The sequence below is a fragment of the Hevea brasiliensis genome, unplaced genomic scaffold (assembly GCF_030052815.1).
Source record: "Hevea brasiliensis isolate MT/VB/25A 57/8 unplaced genomic scaffold, ASM3005281v1 Scaf8, whole genome shotgun sequence".
Classification (NCBI taxonomy): Eukaryota; Viridiplantae; Streptophyta; class Magnoliopsida; order Malpighiales; family Euphorbiaceae; genus Hevea; species Hevea brasiliensis.
Window position 1 is genome coordinate 60,900 of NW_026615299.1, and position 15,145 is coordinate 76,044.

The 15,145-nt window shown below is 32.8% G+C and overlaps 1 long non-coding RNA gene and 1 pseudogene across 2 annotated transcripts; both read left to right on the forward strand.

Moving 5' to 3' along the window:
- The first annotated feature begins 3,479 nt into the window (after positions 1 to 3,479).
- Positions 3,480 to 7,925, forward strand: LOC131177747 (zinc finger CCCH domain-containing protein 55-like; annotated as a pseudogene).
- A 2,993-nt stretch (positions 7,926 to 10,918) lies between these two features.
- Positions 10,919 to 14,859, forward strand: LOC131177748 (uncharacterized). Of its 2 annotated transcripts, none has more exons than XR_009147059.1 (6): positions 10,919 to 11,403; positions 11,523 to 11,582; positions 11,694 to 11,888; positions 12,532 to 12,578; positions 12,780 to 13,013; positions 13,505 to 14,859. It is a non-coding gene; the product is annotated as an uncharacterized LOC131177748 (long non-coding RNA). The 2 variants fall into 2 exon arrangements; XR_009147058.1 differs by having other exon boundaries at positions 10,920 to 11,403; positions 13,368 to 14,859.
- The last annotated feature ends 286 nt before the right edge of the window (positions 14,860 to 15,145 follow it).

Here is a 15,145-nt window from a genome sequence, read left to right on the forward strand (position 1 = left end):
GGTTGTGGGGATTATTCAGAAGATTTAGCATGCCAAAAAATTTTACATAATGTCCATCTTGTTAGGTGCTTGTTCTACTTAGGGTACATGACTGTTGCCCATGTTTTGGCCAGCAAGCAAGAGTTGTACCAGGACCACCATGGCAGTTCTCTATGTGGTGGATAACCAATGTCTATTCTCTCATGCTATTCACTGTAGCTCCTGTGGGAGGTTAAGATGTCAAAATCTAGCATCCCATGCCTCATGGGAAATAGCTGGCTACTTCAATCAAAGTTTTAGGCTCTCTTTTTGTCTCTAATTTGGTTGCTTTGTTTGAGTAGCCTCCTCAATTATTTATTATATCATGTCAAGTAAGATGTCCAAATCACAGTATTTGGGCATTCCCCCTCTCTCTGTGTGCATAAAATAGACATTCTAAGGATGGATTAGTGATGCATTAGAGAATCATTTCTATTAATGACAATTACACTTTGTCTCTAATTTCCGGCAGTTTCATTGTTGGTTCTACTGAAATATTGATTAAGGGGGTTGCTAGTGGATGGGTTCTAGGTACCCAATAGCGCCCTATCAATTTCAAGCACTTGGGATTCTCTGGGGAGTTTTATAAACAAGTGAGTTTGTCCTTTTTAGTCCCTCTCTTCTTCTCTTGCTTATTATATTATTTGAAATGAATGGTAAAAAAAAAAATAATATATATAATAATAATTTATTTATTTATTAGAATCCCTTTCTTTAGGCGATATATTATAGTTTCAAGACGTGCCATATTTTATTGTCGGGAGTTGTCACGTAACAAGAAATAAAATATGTATAATTTTTATGGCTATCTTTTCAATGGATTAAAATTAAATTTATTTATTTATTTGTGTAACTTAATAAGAGGTAAAGCGTTTTTATTTATTTATTTTTATATAAAAATTAACTATTCGATTTTATTTAAAAACAAATTAATAGCTAAAATAAATCACTTATTTAGAAGACTTAAAATTAAATTTTTATTTTCTTATTTTTTTATTAAAAAATTATAATTATTTAATATAAAATAATTTAAATTTAATGATTTTATATGAATTTAAATTTAATGATAATAAAATTTTGAGTTTAAATTGAAATAAATAAATAACAAGTGCAGATAGAATTTTTGTGAGCCCATCAATTATTTATGAGTTTATTTTAGAGAGAGAGAGAGATAGATAATTGTAGCAGCTTAATGAAAGGCATGATGATGGGTCATGTTAGTTGTTAAACATTAAAATGGAAAAGAAAAATCATAAAGAAAAATGATAGAAAGAAAAGATACAAATGAATTTGGCTTCATCAACAACAATAATAATGACACAAAGGATTCTTAATTAAGCCATGATGTTTTCTTTCTCTGTTATGATAGGACCCTACTTTAATCATTATGGAATGTTTTATATTAAGTTAGAAACTCCATGCCAATGGAATCTATGCTCTAATAGTGAGAGGAAAATTATTATTCAGTCTGATTGTGATGAATTTAAAATATAATTATATAAAATTTATATATTTAACAAATAAATTTATTGTATATTATATATTTTTAATTTATAATAAATTAAATTTAAATAAAAAAATTTTAATAATATATATATTTAATATTTTTAAAGATATTAGAGATATCCTGATAATAAAATAAATTTTTTTTTTATAAAATTTATGATTAAAAATAGGGAGATAAAAATATTATTATTTACCCATCAATATGCTCATAAAAATTTTATCTAATGCTTATTTAAGATGAAAATTATTGTGAAATTTTTCATAATTAATAAGTCATTTATTGAAAATAAGCTTTATTAATTTATCTCTAGACAATTGCCTGCGTATCTACACAACGATTAGAGCTACTGTAGAACTGCATCTCTTGGGAGTTCAACACAGAGCAAAGGATTTGCATTGTTTATGGGTATATTTGATAGATAATTATATTTTTAAAAAAATATTAAAAATTAATGTAAAATTATATTTTATTATTAAAAATAATATTAAAAAAAAAAACTCTTTTTTATCCAAATAACTTAAATGCCAACAGGGGCTTATGCGTTTTTGTTGGCTGGAGAATTTCTTATGTGTGTGTGTAATGATTATATAGAATCATCTGGGTAATCATTATTTTGTGTTTTGGTTACTTTGGTGGATTCGTAAAATATATATATATATATATATATATAAATCAAACTTATTTACTTGTAACTGTTGCTTCATTAAAATAGATCATACTCTAAGCTAAGCAAATAAATGAGTCTGAAATTTTTGGTGAAGACTTTTTGATATTGAAATAAAAAAAAAATAGAAAGAAAAGGAGTATTTCTTCTTTATCTGATCTTATCTAATTTAGAGGAAGAAGAAGGAAGTCTTTTTCTTTATCTGATCTTATTTATAAAAAAAAAAAAAAAAATTGAGTTAATAATAAAATGATTGAATATCTATTTTTACAATTTTCAGAATCTTACCTACAATCATATATTTTTAGTAAATTATAAGTTAAAGTTAATGATTTAAAATTACTGATATAAAGCCTCTGTGGCAACTGCACTGAAGCTGATGGGTGATGGGATGCATGGACTTTGACCCAAAATTGAAAATTGAATGGGGCTCAATGATATCTTGTAATTAAGGTGCATACCCAAGATAAATCTCATCCATTAAACCCCTACAGATTCATACCAATCCAACGGTGTAGATTGCGCACACAATTTTTTCTTTTTATTTTATTTTTTAAGTTACAAGAGAAAACGTGCAGTCTCATTTGGGAAATTTTTATAATTCATTATCTAATTTTATCTTAAATTTATTTTTTTATCTTAATTTTAATTTATTAATAAAAAATTTTTATATTTTGATTCTATTTGACAAAATTTCTTTTAAAATACTATAATAATTTTTAAATTAAAAAATAATGAAATTATTATTTTATCTCATCTCTTCTCACCGGCCATTTAGATTTTTTAACAAGTAATTAAATAAATTAGTAACATGTGGTTCAAAACAATTTTAAAAATTTTGACAAATATTTTATAATCTAATAAAATTTATAATAATTGAAATTAAATAATTTGTGAAATTAAAATTTTAATTAAAGGTAGATATGATGATTCGACCTAAAATTGAAAATTTAAATTAATTCAATCAATTATAATTTGATTTAAAATATAATAAAAATATTATTGTTTTAAAAAATAACCTATTAAATTGAAATTGATTAATAAATTGAAAAATGAGACGCAGTAACTAACCATTTAAATGAATTCAATCCAAATTATTATCATTTCAGCCGTTTGACACCTACTTTTATAAATAAATATAAAAAATTAATTATGAAAAATTGTTTTTTATAGATAAAAGATGAAGAGAGTGAAGCTCAAATTTAAATCCATCAGATATATTTTTAATTATTAAATTAAAAAAAATATATTTTATATATCAGCTGGAGAGGCAGCGTGGGATTATAGAGTTTGGACCAACCGCCACTGGTGATGAATAGAAAGGAGGAGCAGGACTTATGATAGACTCCAGACAGAAAGTACCGATAAATCAAGGACAGGGAGAGCAACCACTTCACTCTCTAACCCGGCTTGTTTCTCTTCAAAACCGTACTCCAAAAATTTCATCTTGGGCTTTATTTGTACACAAAGAATCGTAAACAACAGAACCTCTGTTCACTGTCTCTCCTCTTTCTTTCTTGCTTTCTTTTTTGAAAAACAAGAACCAAATCCCTCCCATGGACACCTATGAAGCAACAAGCATACTGTTGTCAAAGATCAACAATATAGACCCAGAAAACGCTTCCAAAATCATGGGTTACATTCTCTTACAAGACCTTACTGACAAAGATTTGTTATCTTTAGCTTTTGCCTCGCAAACCCTTTTGCAAAATGTTATTGTCAAAGCCAAAACTCACTTGGGACTTCCGACGAACGCCTTATCCACACCGTCAGCGCCATCATCTCCTTTGCATCTCAATCCTATATCAAGGCCTAGCAACAACCATAACCCATTTTCACAATATTCTGCTAAAGCTAATTCTTTTATTGATTTTGCAAAAAACCCATCTCCACATGCATGGCATGCTTCAAGCTTGACAAACCAGTGTGCCGCCGCCTCTATTAGCCCAAAGTCAAGCCCCTTTTTGTCTTACGATAGTATACGTGCTGGTTTTGATTTGGTGGGTAATGGGAGCGGGGACACTAGTAGTAACAGTACCAATTTACTTAATGAGAATCAATCAGATGAATATTTTTCGTTCCTTGATGATTTCTCTCCGCAAAATGAGGAATTTGTGGACCCAAGGTTTCAGTTGTGTGGTTTAACTATGAATAATGTGGATAACCATTTGCGTAGGAGGAGATTCTCAGAGAGTGATGTGTGCTTTGGTATTGAAGATGGCGTTTTTGGAATTGGCCATAGACCATGTATGTATTTTGCTAAAGGGTTCTGTAAGAATGGGGATAATTGCAAGTTTGTTCATGCTAGCTTTGATGGTGATAATATTTCTGAGTTTAGTGATGGCGGAGCCATTGGGAGTTCACTTGGGGAAACGAATGGCCTTTATTTGCAACAATATGAAGAAATGATGAGAATCAAGGCTGCACAACAACACCAAAGTTTGTCTTACAGCAAGTACATGAATTTCCTGTTGCAGCAACAGAGTGATCCCCATAGGTATTTTTTGAGATTACCCATTTTACCTTTTCCTTACCCGCTTAGACTTTTAGCATTTTTGTCAAGTTGTCAGCATTGTATTTTGATGAAGCATCCCTTGCAATGCTCTCTTATATGCTATATATTATTGTATTTCACATTTTGATTTTGGCATGCATTTGTTCTATGTTAATTGATATATTTTTTTCATTTGAGTTTGAATTTGTTTTGGTATTGTGTTTTTTGTTGTGGAATGGTAAATCTTGTTATTTAGATGTTATTAAGGTCTTAATGTTGCATTAAAGTTTATAGTACATGTTTGTCTTTTACATTCTTGTTGCTTGAAGTGCATATTTTCCCCTCTCTGGCTCTTAATATTAGCTTGTTCTGGGTTAGCTGTTGGTGTTGTATTAATGACATTAATTTAAAGTGGTGATTTCCACCATAAATTCTCTCTTGTGGAAACAAAATTAGCCTGGGTATATCTTTTTTATGTATGATTAAATACTTTTTTTTGTTGGCTTTTAGGGCGTTTTGTTTTGGGCTGCTTGTTGATGTTATTTGGAAGTCATTCCATTCTGAAGGAATGATATACAATATATGAATCGACATATGTTTGTCTAGATAATATTCAAAGGCCTTTCATCTTAGTTTTGGCTTGCTATTGAAATTTTGTTTTTTCGATCAGCTGATTTTTTTATTTTTATTTTTTTTTTTTTGGGGGGGGGGTGGCGGCGTTGTGGTGGTTTGCCCATTCCAGAATGGAGGCAGCATCAGTGATGATGGGTGATGAATTTCACAAGTTTGGACAGTTCTGTTCTGAAAGGAATGACCTTTTGGCCATGGCAATGGAGGAAAAGGCAAACTCGGCTTCTAGGCAGATCTACTTGACATTCCCAGCTGACAGCACTTTCAAAGATGAAGATGTATCAAATTATTTTAGGTAAACTACTGCAGTTTTAAATTTTTGGTTCATTTATTTGGCTGCACAATTGGTGCTGAGAGATTAAGGTTAGATGCTGATTAGGCTACATGTAATGAAGTAAAATGTTTAAAATAGGTTTCTGTACAAATATAGTGTGACTGTTGTGAAAATTTGTGCAATTGAAGTTTAGAATATTAGCAGCTTGTATGCTGCCAGTTGTCTTGAAGAAGGGTTTGAATGTCCTTCATTGCCTTCATGGCATCTCTGCATTCCTTTGACTACCGATAGTGAAAGGCTGGAGGCCACTGGAACTTTAACCTGCAATTTTGGCCATTTCCACTGAAATTAGGTTTTTGCTCGCAAAAGTTTAAAATAGTGGTTTCAAGGAACTTCTGTCAGTTGACCTGGTGGGCATTGGCACGGGGGACTTTAGATGTGTTCTGGTGGCTGGTTTGTCTGAAAAACAAAACTATTAATCTTATGGAAGAGAGAAAATTAAATCCACATCTCATGCTGCCGATTGCAATAATTTTATATGAATATTGCAGATATTAACCTAAGCTGTGGGCCTTTGGAGTATGGAGGAATGGGATATTCAGTGAGTTTAACTGTTTTTGAGAAAGAAAAGACTGAACATAGTGAGAATATTATTGTTTGATCTGTTAAAGGGCTCTCTGCTTTAGGAATCCTTGAAAGCTTGACTTTGGGAAGGGCCATAGAAATATGATGTCATATCTTATATCATTCTTATGCACAGAGTTCACTGTTTGAGTAATATAATTAAGACAATTACAATGTGTTTTGAAGTGCATTTGGAACAGTTCAAGATGTCAGGATTCCATATCAGCAGAAGCGAATGTTTGGATTTGTTACATTTGTCCATCCAGAGACGGTGAAGCTTATATTGTCTAGGGGGAACCCTCATTTTATTTGTTATTCACGTGTGCTTGTTAAGCCATATAAGGAAAAAGGAAAAATTGCAAACAAGTATGGCATCTTTTCTTTATTTATTATTATTATTATTATTATTTTTTAACTTCTTACCTCACCCTTTCTGGGATTGATATTTTACTTGTTAATGGAAAAACAACAGGAGGCAACAGCTAATGGATAGGGGGGATTTTTCACCCTGTTCTAGCCCTTCTGGGCTTGACTCTAGAGAGCTATGTGATCTTCACCTTGGTAAGTAAAGAAGCATACATTTGTTACCAGAAACTGGGAAAATGTTTTGAATTTTTCTCTTCAAAAGCATATATAACAATGCAATTTTATTTATTAAATCTCCTTTTTTTGTCTGCAGGAGCGAGAATGCTCTACAATACACAGGAGATGAAGCTGAGAAGAAAGCTGGAGCAGCAGGCTCAGCTTCAACAAGCAATTGAACTCCAAGAGAGACGGTTGATTAATCTGCAACTTCCAGGCGTGAGGGGGGATTATATTCACCATCAACAGAGAAGCCTGTCTGCTGGTGCACTAATTACTCTACCCCTCATGCGTCTGTTAATAATCTTACTTCCGATGTCAAAAATCAGGACGTCTTAGATGGTGGGCTAATCAATGGTAGTCACTTGATATTATGATAGTATTTAGAGCATGTCATGTATAGAGAATCTTTACTTTGGCTAATTCACTTTCTTTTGTGGCAGACAAGGGTGATAGCTCAGCCACTGACATTGGCTGTACTATTGTTGTTGCTGAACAGCACCTTCAGGATGAAGTAAGTACAGCATGCGTTCAGAAGAAAGATACTGCCAATGGTGAGGAGAGACTCAATCCTGAAGGATGTGATACCAATGAATGGTATGGACTTTTATTTCCTGTGCTACATAAGATGCCTTGATTGATTCTTACATTATTGCTGTTGTAAAATTCTGTAGGCTTTCTGGATGTTTTCCCCTATTTATTTCTCTTTTTAATTTTTCTCCTTTCTGGTTAATTATTTATAGTTGTGGGACTGTTATAGAGCATGGTCTTCCTGATAGCCCCTTTGCTTCAACTGCAAAATCATTGGGGAATCAAGATGAATTCTCCCCTCCTTTGACAGAAGTTAAAGAAAGCATCGAGTTCACTGGCACTTCATCTTCCGAAATTACTGCATCAGTGCCCACAACTTCTACTAGTGATGTGGCTTCTCATTGATAATGTGAAATGCTAAGGTGCATTCTTGCCTTAATTTGCTGTTTTTCTATAGTTCTATCCTCTTACACATCCAGTGCTAGGTTGTTAACTCTGATTCGACAGTACTTTGTTTCTGATATATTATTCTCTCTTTGTTGGACATGAAGCTAGTCATTTCGGTAATAAAGATTAGCATGAACAGATCAGCTTTGCTGGGGTAAGAGATCATTGCTCTTCTTGATCTTTAATTGGAGTAGACCTACAATTGTCAAATCAAATAATTTTGTTATGGTGTTGGGCTGTTGCAGAAAAATAGAGGACATACAAAGGTGGTCCTGTAGATGTATAGCAAAATTATACCTGCACCAAATGGTAGATCTGTAGAGAATATCTCAGCAAGATTGCCATCATCATCATGATCATCAATACGATACTACTAACAGCAAAAGCATATTACATACATGATGGACAGATGAACTAATTTGAGTAGGGTTTTCTCTTTGTTACTTTTTGCTCATTTTTAGGTTGTGTTGTGGACCACAGACTGAAATGGAACTAAAGAATAGGACTCTTATTACAATGTCAAGTGTACATCTTTGCAATATTTACCATCCTTCTCTTATAAGATATCGTATTACACTTTAGTAGAAGTCAAGTATTACCATACTGGTCGGCTCAGGCTTAGCCTAGTGGCCAAGACATCGCTCACCTTGGGCAGTGCCCCGGTTTCGAGCCCCACCCCCGCCCCCCAACAAAATGAAAAGTATTACCATACTGAATGAAAGATGAAAGAAAATGGGTGGATCACTAAAGCAGTTTTTTTCTCCTTTTCATTAGAAGAACATCAATTCTGTATACTTGTCATTAGCAAGATTAATCATCCACTATGAATCATCATACAGGTAGAGTAAAAAGTTAGATAAGAAAATGTTGGGAGGGTGAAATGGGCTATTTTTTTTATATGATCAGGGCATACTTTTAGGGGACTCTTTTGTCTCATGTTATTTTTTTAGGTCGACATGTGAGGAAGGGCCACTCTTGTCACATGGGTGCTGACACCATATAAAGATGGTACCAGGCACTGCTTTCTCTTTCAGCATATTGAAATGTATTTTTTGAATCTTTGGTATATTGATGCTAAACGCACGGTTTTCAATTTCTGGTAGTTCTGCATGTGCTGCATTTGTTGCTGGGAACACTTCTATTCTTTTTAACTTCTGACGTTTCTGAGTTCCACCATATGTAAACAATAACTTGGGAGTTCATGGAAATTTAAATCATGAAAGGTATAAATAAACCTGAGAGATTATCTTTCTTTGTCGGTGCAAATAATCATGTACTGTTTTCAAGACATGTTTTAGTTCTATTAGAATTTGTTTTAGGAATGTTTCATTTAGGGTTTTCTTCATTTAGTCCACCCTGTAGCATCAGAGTATGAAGCTAATTAATTCTCCATGATTGCATATTTGTCTCGACTAATCCCAGTCATTTTCCTGATAAGATCATTCTTGGATTTTGTCTGCAAGTATTTCTCCCGCTTTAGAGAAGCACATGGACCACCATAGTTGACAATGGACTGGTCTTTGTCTATGTTATATTTTTTACACAGATTTCTTGTCTTCTAATAATGCATTGTCTCTTACTGCGCTTGAGACGTTAACATGTCTGCTGACGTGTAAGGTCAATTTGGTACAATCCTAATTTATTTTCTTTTTTTATTATGTACTTCATCATGTTAAATCTTCGGTCAAAATTTATTTGGTTTTGCTTTTACTCCAAACATAACTCTGACGGGGACCTCAGTAATGTTGTAATCGTAATTTTACCCCTTTTTTGAAAAAGTGATTTTCATTGGATGAATTGGTATATCCAAGAGAATCAAAACTTAAGCAAATCAGGCTTTAGCCCATGTAATTGAGGGCTAAACCCAACCCGCTGAGCAATGGCGCAGCATAAAAAATACTCAAAATAGAGGTTTCTACAGTGTTCCGAAATCAGATTAATTCAATTCAAATTGAAATTGATTAGTATAATTACACTTGAATTAATAAAATTTGAATTTTAATTGGAGTAAAACCGTTCCATTCAATTTTGGACTAAAACTAAAATTTTTCCTTAGCTTAATCTTTAGATATGATAAAAATTAAATTGATTTGAAATAAATCAAACCAAAATCTTAATTGAGATTGAAATTGAAATTGGAATGATGCGGGGCTTGAACATAATTTTAATTTTTAACAGTCCTAATTTATCTAGGAAGTCTTGTGAAGATATATTTCAAGCAGCTGTAAAAATTATATATTAAAATTAATTAAGAAGTTTCCTACTTTATTTAGGATTTATTAATATTTTTTTCACTTTATCTAGGATTTAGTTTTCCTATTTAGTTTATATCTTCTTATTGTATTTTAGTTTATCTAAAATTCCTATTTAGTATATTGACATTCCTATTAAGTTTAGGAGATTTATATCTATAAATATCCTTATTTATATGTAATTTGGGAGAAAGGTTAGTATTAACAAAAATTCAGCAGTTGGAATGTATTTCTATTTGAGTTTCACTCAAATCGACATCAACCCATAATTGAAATTGTTAATCCAATTCTAATTCTAATCGAAATCAAACTACGGCCAGCTTTTAACTTAAAAATATTAATGTATAAATCTGCTATTAGCTATAAGAATTTATCCAACTGCCAAGCCAAATAAACCTGAGAAAAGCGAAGTTGAAGTTAACCTCCCATTTAGTCCAACCTTTAGCATCAGAGTATGAAACATTTTTGTTAAGCAGTCAATAGCTTTAATTCAGAATTTTAAGTCAATGTGAGACATGGCATTGGCAATCAGGGAAGGTTTATTTAGTCATTATTAGAAGCATCAAATTAAAATTTCAATCATAATTAAATAAATAAAAGAGCAGCCCAATATCCCTTATGCATGACTTTGAATGCTTCTTCAGCATTCAAACCTGGTTGGTCGTACAAAAATAATTTTGCAACATACCATGTTCTTACATGAATTGATTTCTATAGGATTTGTATTCTATACTCCAATTTATCAATCATGCTTCATGCATTAATTCATCAATAATGGTGACAAATGCTTCAGGGCGGTGCTCAATTTTGGTTCCATCCAAGTTAGGCAGTGATGATGAGCTTGAAGAATTCAGGAACCAAGCTCTAGCCCACCTGACACCCTGCATAATACATTATTATACATTGATTTCTTTCCATTTCCAGTCAATCTTTGACACCAAAATCAGATTGTTAGCTGATGCCTGATGGTCCCATTTTAGAAAGCAGTTCCACTTCTCATCATTGTTCTTCAAGGTCCGGCCCAATGAAAGAGCCACCCTGAAAAGTAAGCCCATTCCTCACAATTGTCAACCCAAACCAATCTGGGCCCCATCTCACCACTTGGAGCTGCTCTGCCAACTCTTCGCTAACTGGTAGAATTGGGTTAAATACACATATGATTTTATTTTTGACTGTTAACCATAATGGATTAAACATGAGCCTCATCAAAACGCATGCTTGTGTCCCTTGCAAACAAGCACTGTAATATTCTGATTCTTGACAGAAGTACAAGCCCAAAAGGGCAGAGGCTTTGACATCAATGGCCCAGCAAATCTCTGTACCTGAATCTTGGGATTTTGTTTCCATCAAAGGAAGATGCTCCCTTATCATGCTTCTTTGGTAATTGCATGCTTTTTCTATGTTCTTCTATATATTCCTTGCATGTTTTTTTTTTTTTTTTATATATAATGTCGTTCTGTTCTGTTCTCTCTCTCTCTTTTTCATTTTCACATTGGAAGAAGGGGGCAACCACAAGGAAAGAGAGTTGTTACTTTTGCTTGGATAAACACACCTTCAAGGTTAGTCTGTTTTTGTGTTGTGAGTTTCTTGAAGCTGTATGAAGTTAATTAATGGATGCATTTTCTTAATTCCGTAGCTAGTTGTCTTATTCTTCATTTGTTGTGTATTAGTACTATAGTTTCCAACTTCCAAATGGAGGCCTCTGGATTGACATGTAGGCTATGTGTCCTTTAAAGGGTTCCCATTTCAACACGTTGGGGACATGCCCTAGATAGGCTATAGCATCATGCCAGTCTTAAAAGCCATGAGATCTCCAGTCATTTTTTTTTCATTAACACAAACACATCGAGTTCATTTATTAACAGGTAATTTCATGACTTCCATCTCTTAATTATCAGTGCTTATCATTGTTTCCTTCTTTTTATGACTAAAATACTTAAATTAATTAGAAAGATCAATTATATTTTAACTTGTGTTGTAATTTAAAGAAATACAGTTGAAAGTTTCTTGAAATGATCTATATATGAAGTTAATTGATGGATGCAAGAAATGAAGAACAAGATATATATAATGTCAAGCAAGTAGCTAAATCAGAAACAGATATTGGAAGGTAGGAAAGGGGGATCAGGTTTTGTACCTTGTCTGATTCTGAGACATCTCAACCTTTCTCTTTCACTTCTTGGAATTCTTTCTACTTGGTTTCTTGATCATGCATATATTTATGTACATTTCCATCACAAAAAGGAAGCAACTTTTCCATGCTAAAGCAATTAATTGTTGAAATCTTTAGTATCAGAAGAAGGAAACATTTATTGGTTAATTCACATATGTTGTAGAATTAGGTAATAGATAATTAATTAAACAAATCACACACCATTAATTACCAGTTAATAATACATAATGATCAAATTGTAGGAAATGCAGAAAAAAATTTCAGAAAATCACTCAATAAAAAAAATTTACATTTAGTATTATTATTATAACTCTTCCAATTTTCTGTTCTTTCAGGAAGTAGAGCATGGAAGATAGCTGTGGTAGTTCTTACAGTTCATCAGGTACCATATAATTTTTTTGTTCTTGTTCTTCACTTCCTGTAACCTTTTCCTTTCAAGGAAAAACTACTGTTCTAATGGTATAAAATAATTAGCAATCAAATTTCATTTTATATAAATTTACATTTTCAACAAGGATTGTCTTCTTAATTATTCCCTTTATTTTAGTAGGGTAGTTAAAATATTGACCGTTTGGAAATACAGGCAAGAAGGCATCAGAGTTGGAAACACTACAGAAACTGCATGAGGAAAAGACAAAAAAGATTCAAGAACTGAAAGACCAAATTGAATCTGTGAAGCTTCACTTGGAGAGGAGGAGGAAGGAAGTTTCAGAGGAGATGAAAGAATCTTTCAAGAACTTGAGCATGAAATACAATACCCTGAGAGAAGAATGCAGTGCTTTGCTGGATGAAAAGTCAAGGGAATAGAATAGTCTTGGTAATATTATGATTTTCTTGTAAAATCTAGATATTTTTATATTCTGCATTAATTTCCCTTACTAGTAGAACTATTCATGTTTAATAAAAAAAGAAAGCTTGTTCCGTTCTACAAGGAAGAAAAAGAGAGAAATTTTTATCTCTATAGATAAAGTTTTATTGTATGAGTAAGTCTTGTGTAACATGATAGATATTAATCCATATGGACATAAGACACTTTTATTTGATTATAAACCTTAGCCATAATAATAAAATCTAGCTAATTTATGTACTTTCAGCCAAAAGTAATTTGATATTTGGGCTGTTTATTTGGGAGAAAGAGACCAAAATGTTGCTCAATTCCTGCTTCTTTTAGGTTCTCATCGAACATTGAGAACAAGAATGTCTCCACGGCCTGTCCTGACTTCTTGGGAGTCCCTTGCTTTACATGATTGATCAAGTTTCTATAGTAGGTGCCTGCATTATTAACTGTTGCTACATCGCCACCTTCAGATGGCCAACCACTCTCTGATACAACAATTTGCAAATTGGGGCTGCCTGCTTTCTCAAGAGCAGAATAAAGAGAATCCAACAATGCATCAAACAGATTTTGATATCCATATTGACCATCCGTAACCACAATTCCTGCTTCAGTAAACAAGGCATATTCAAGACTGATACTTTGTGGGTCATTAGTATAGCTAAAATAAGGGTATATATTTGCAAGAAGTGGTGCTCCATTTGTGGCTATGAAGTTGATTTGCAGTTTCACTAAATGAGTCATTTGATGGAGGGTATGATATGCCCAACAAAGTTGTGTCTATTGCTGTGGAAACCTTAATTTGGTCTTGTAAATTGGCTGCTACTATTGCATTATGAACATTCTGCATCGCTGGTAAAACATACTTTGCATTTGCATCTCCAGGATGCACTTCATTTCCTACAGCAATGTGGCGGAATTTGACATCAGATGCATAGGCTACAACGTGTTTTGGACCCAAGTTGTTGCAGCTGAGGCATCAGCAAGGTCTTGAAATTTGTCATTGGAAACACCAAGGATGAGTTCTGTGCTTGATCCTCTAATAGCATGGAGTGTTTGTTGATCTGGGTTATAAATTCTCATCCTTCCAATACCGTTTGTCTCACAGAGGCTTACAACTTCTTGCTCAGAAGGTAAGTTATTCCCATTCTTTCCATAGCAGACACCTGTGGATTGTGCTTCTGCAAAAAATTGAGCCAAGGCAAGAGGTGATGATAAGTAAGGCACTTCGACACCACAGAAAATTGTATATGACTTGACATATATGAAGACATCGCAAGGAAATAAGCATATGCAATACCTGTTATTCCAAGGGAAGAAATCAGAAGAGCTAGAAGCAGTAATATTGGAGCCATTGAAGGTGTTTGATATGGAATTCTCTGCACTTGTATCTTCCATCTCCCGTTCTAGATAAAATGAATTGGAAGGGCTTTAAGACGTCAACAGTCAATGCCATTTCTGCATTAACGGATGGAATAGCGGAGCGTGGAACATGTTGACCTGCCTAACCTGACGCTATGATTCCAAATTCAAGGATTACGTGAACAAGAATTCAGCAGGCAAGACTGCTACGGCTTCTCTCTACAAGTCAAGCGGCTTGCAAGACTACACAACCCATCTAAGGATTACCATGTCAAGTTGCTTTTAGCAATTTGGCTACTTCCTACCACAAACAAAATATCTTTTTACCAAATTGTAATATTCGATTAGGCGACCTGTCTTCTTACTACCAGAAGTTTCATTAGATTCTAGAGCATAACTGTGAATTTATACCAGAGTAATTACAGTTTTAAGAATATCTATAATAATAATAATTTTTGCGCCATAATGTTTTTATTGAATATTATATAATACGTTGGAACAATGCAAAACTATCATCCTTTAAATTCAAGATAAATTAGAATGGACATTAATATTTGTTATATATTAATTTTTTTATTATTTTTTTTAGCTCCTATAATAATATTACTATCAATGGATATATACATTTTCTTAAATAAGAAATTTGAGGTGTTAAATATGATTTAATTTAAAGTATTAAGTAAATTCTTAAAATTTATAGTGTTATTAAAAAAAAATTTATAAATCAAATAATTAATTTGAGAAATAAAAAC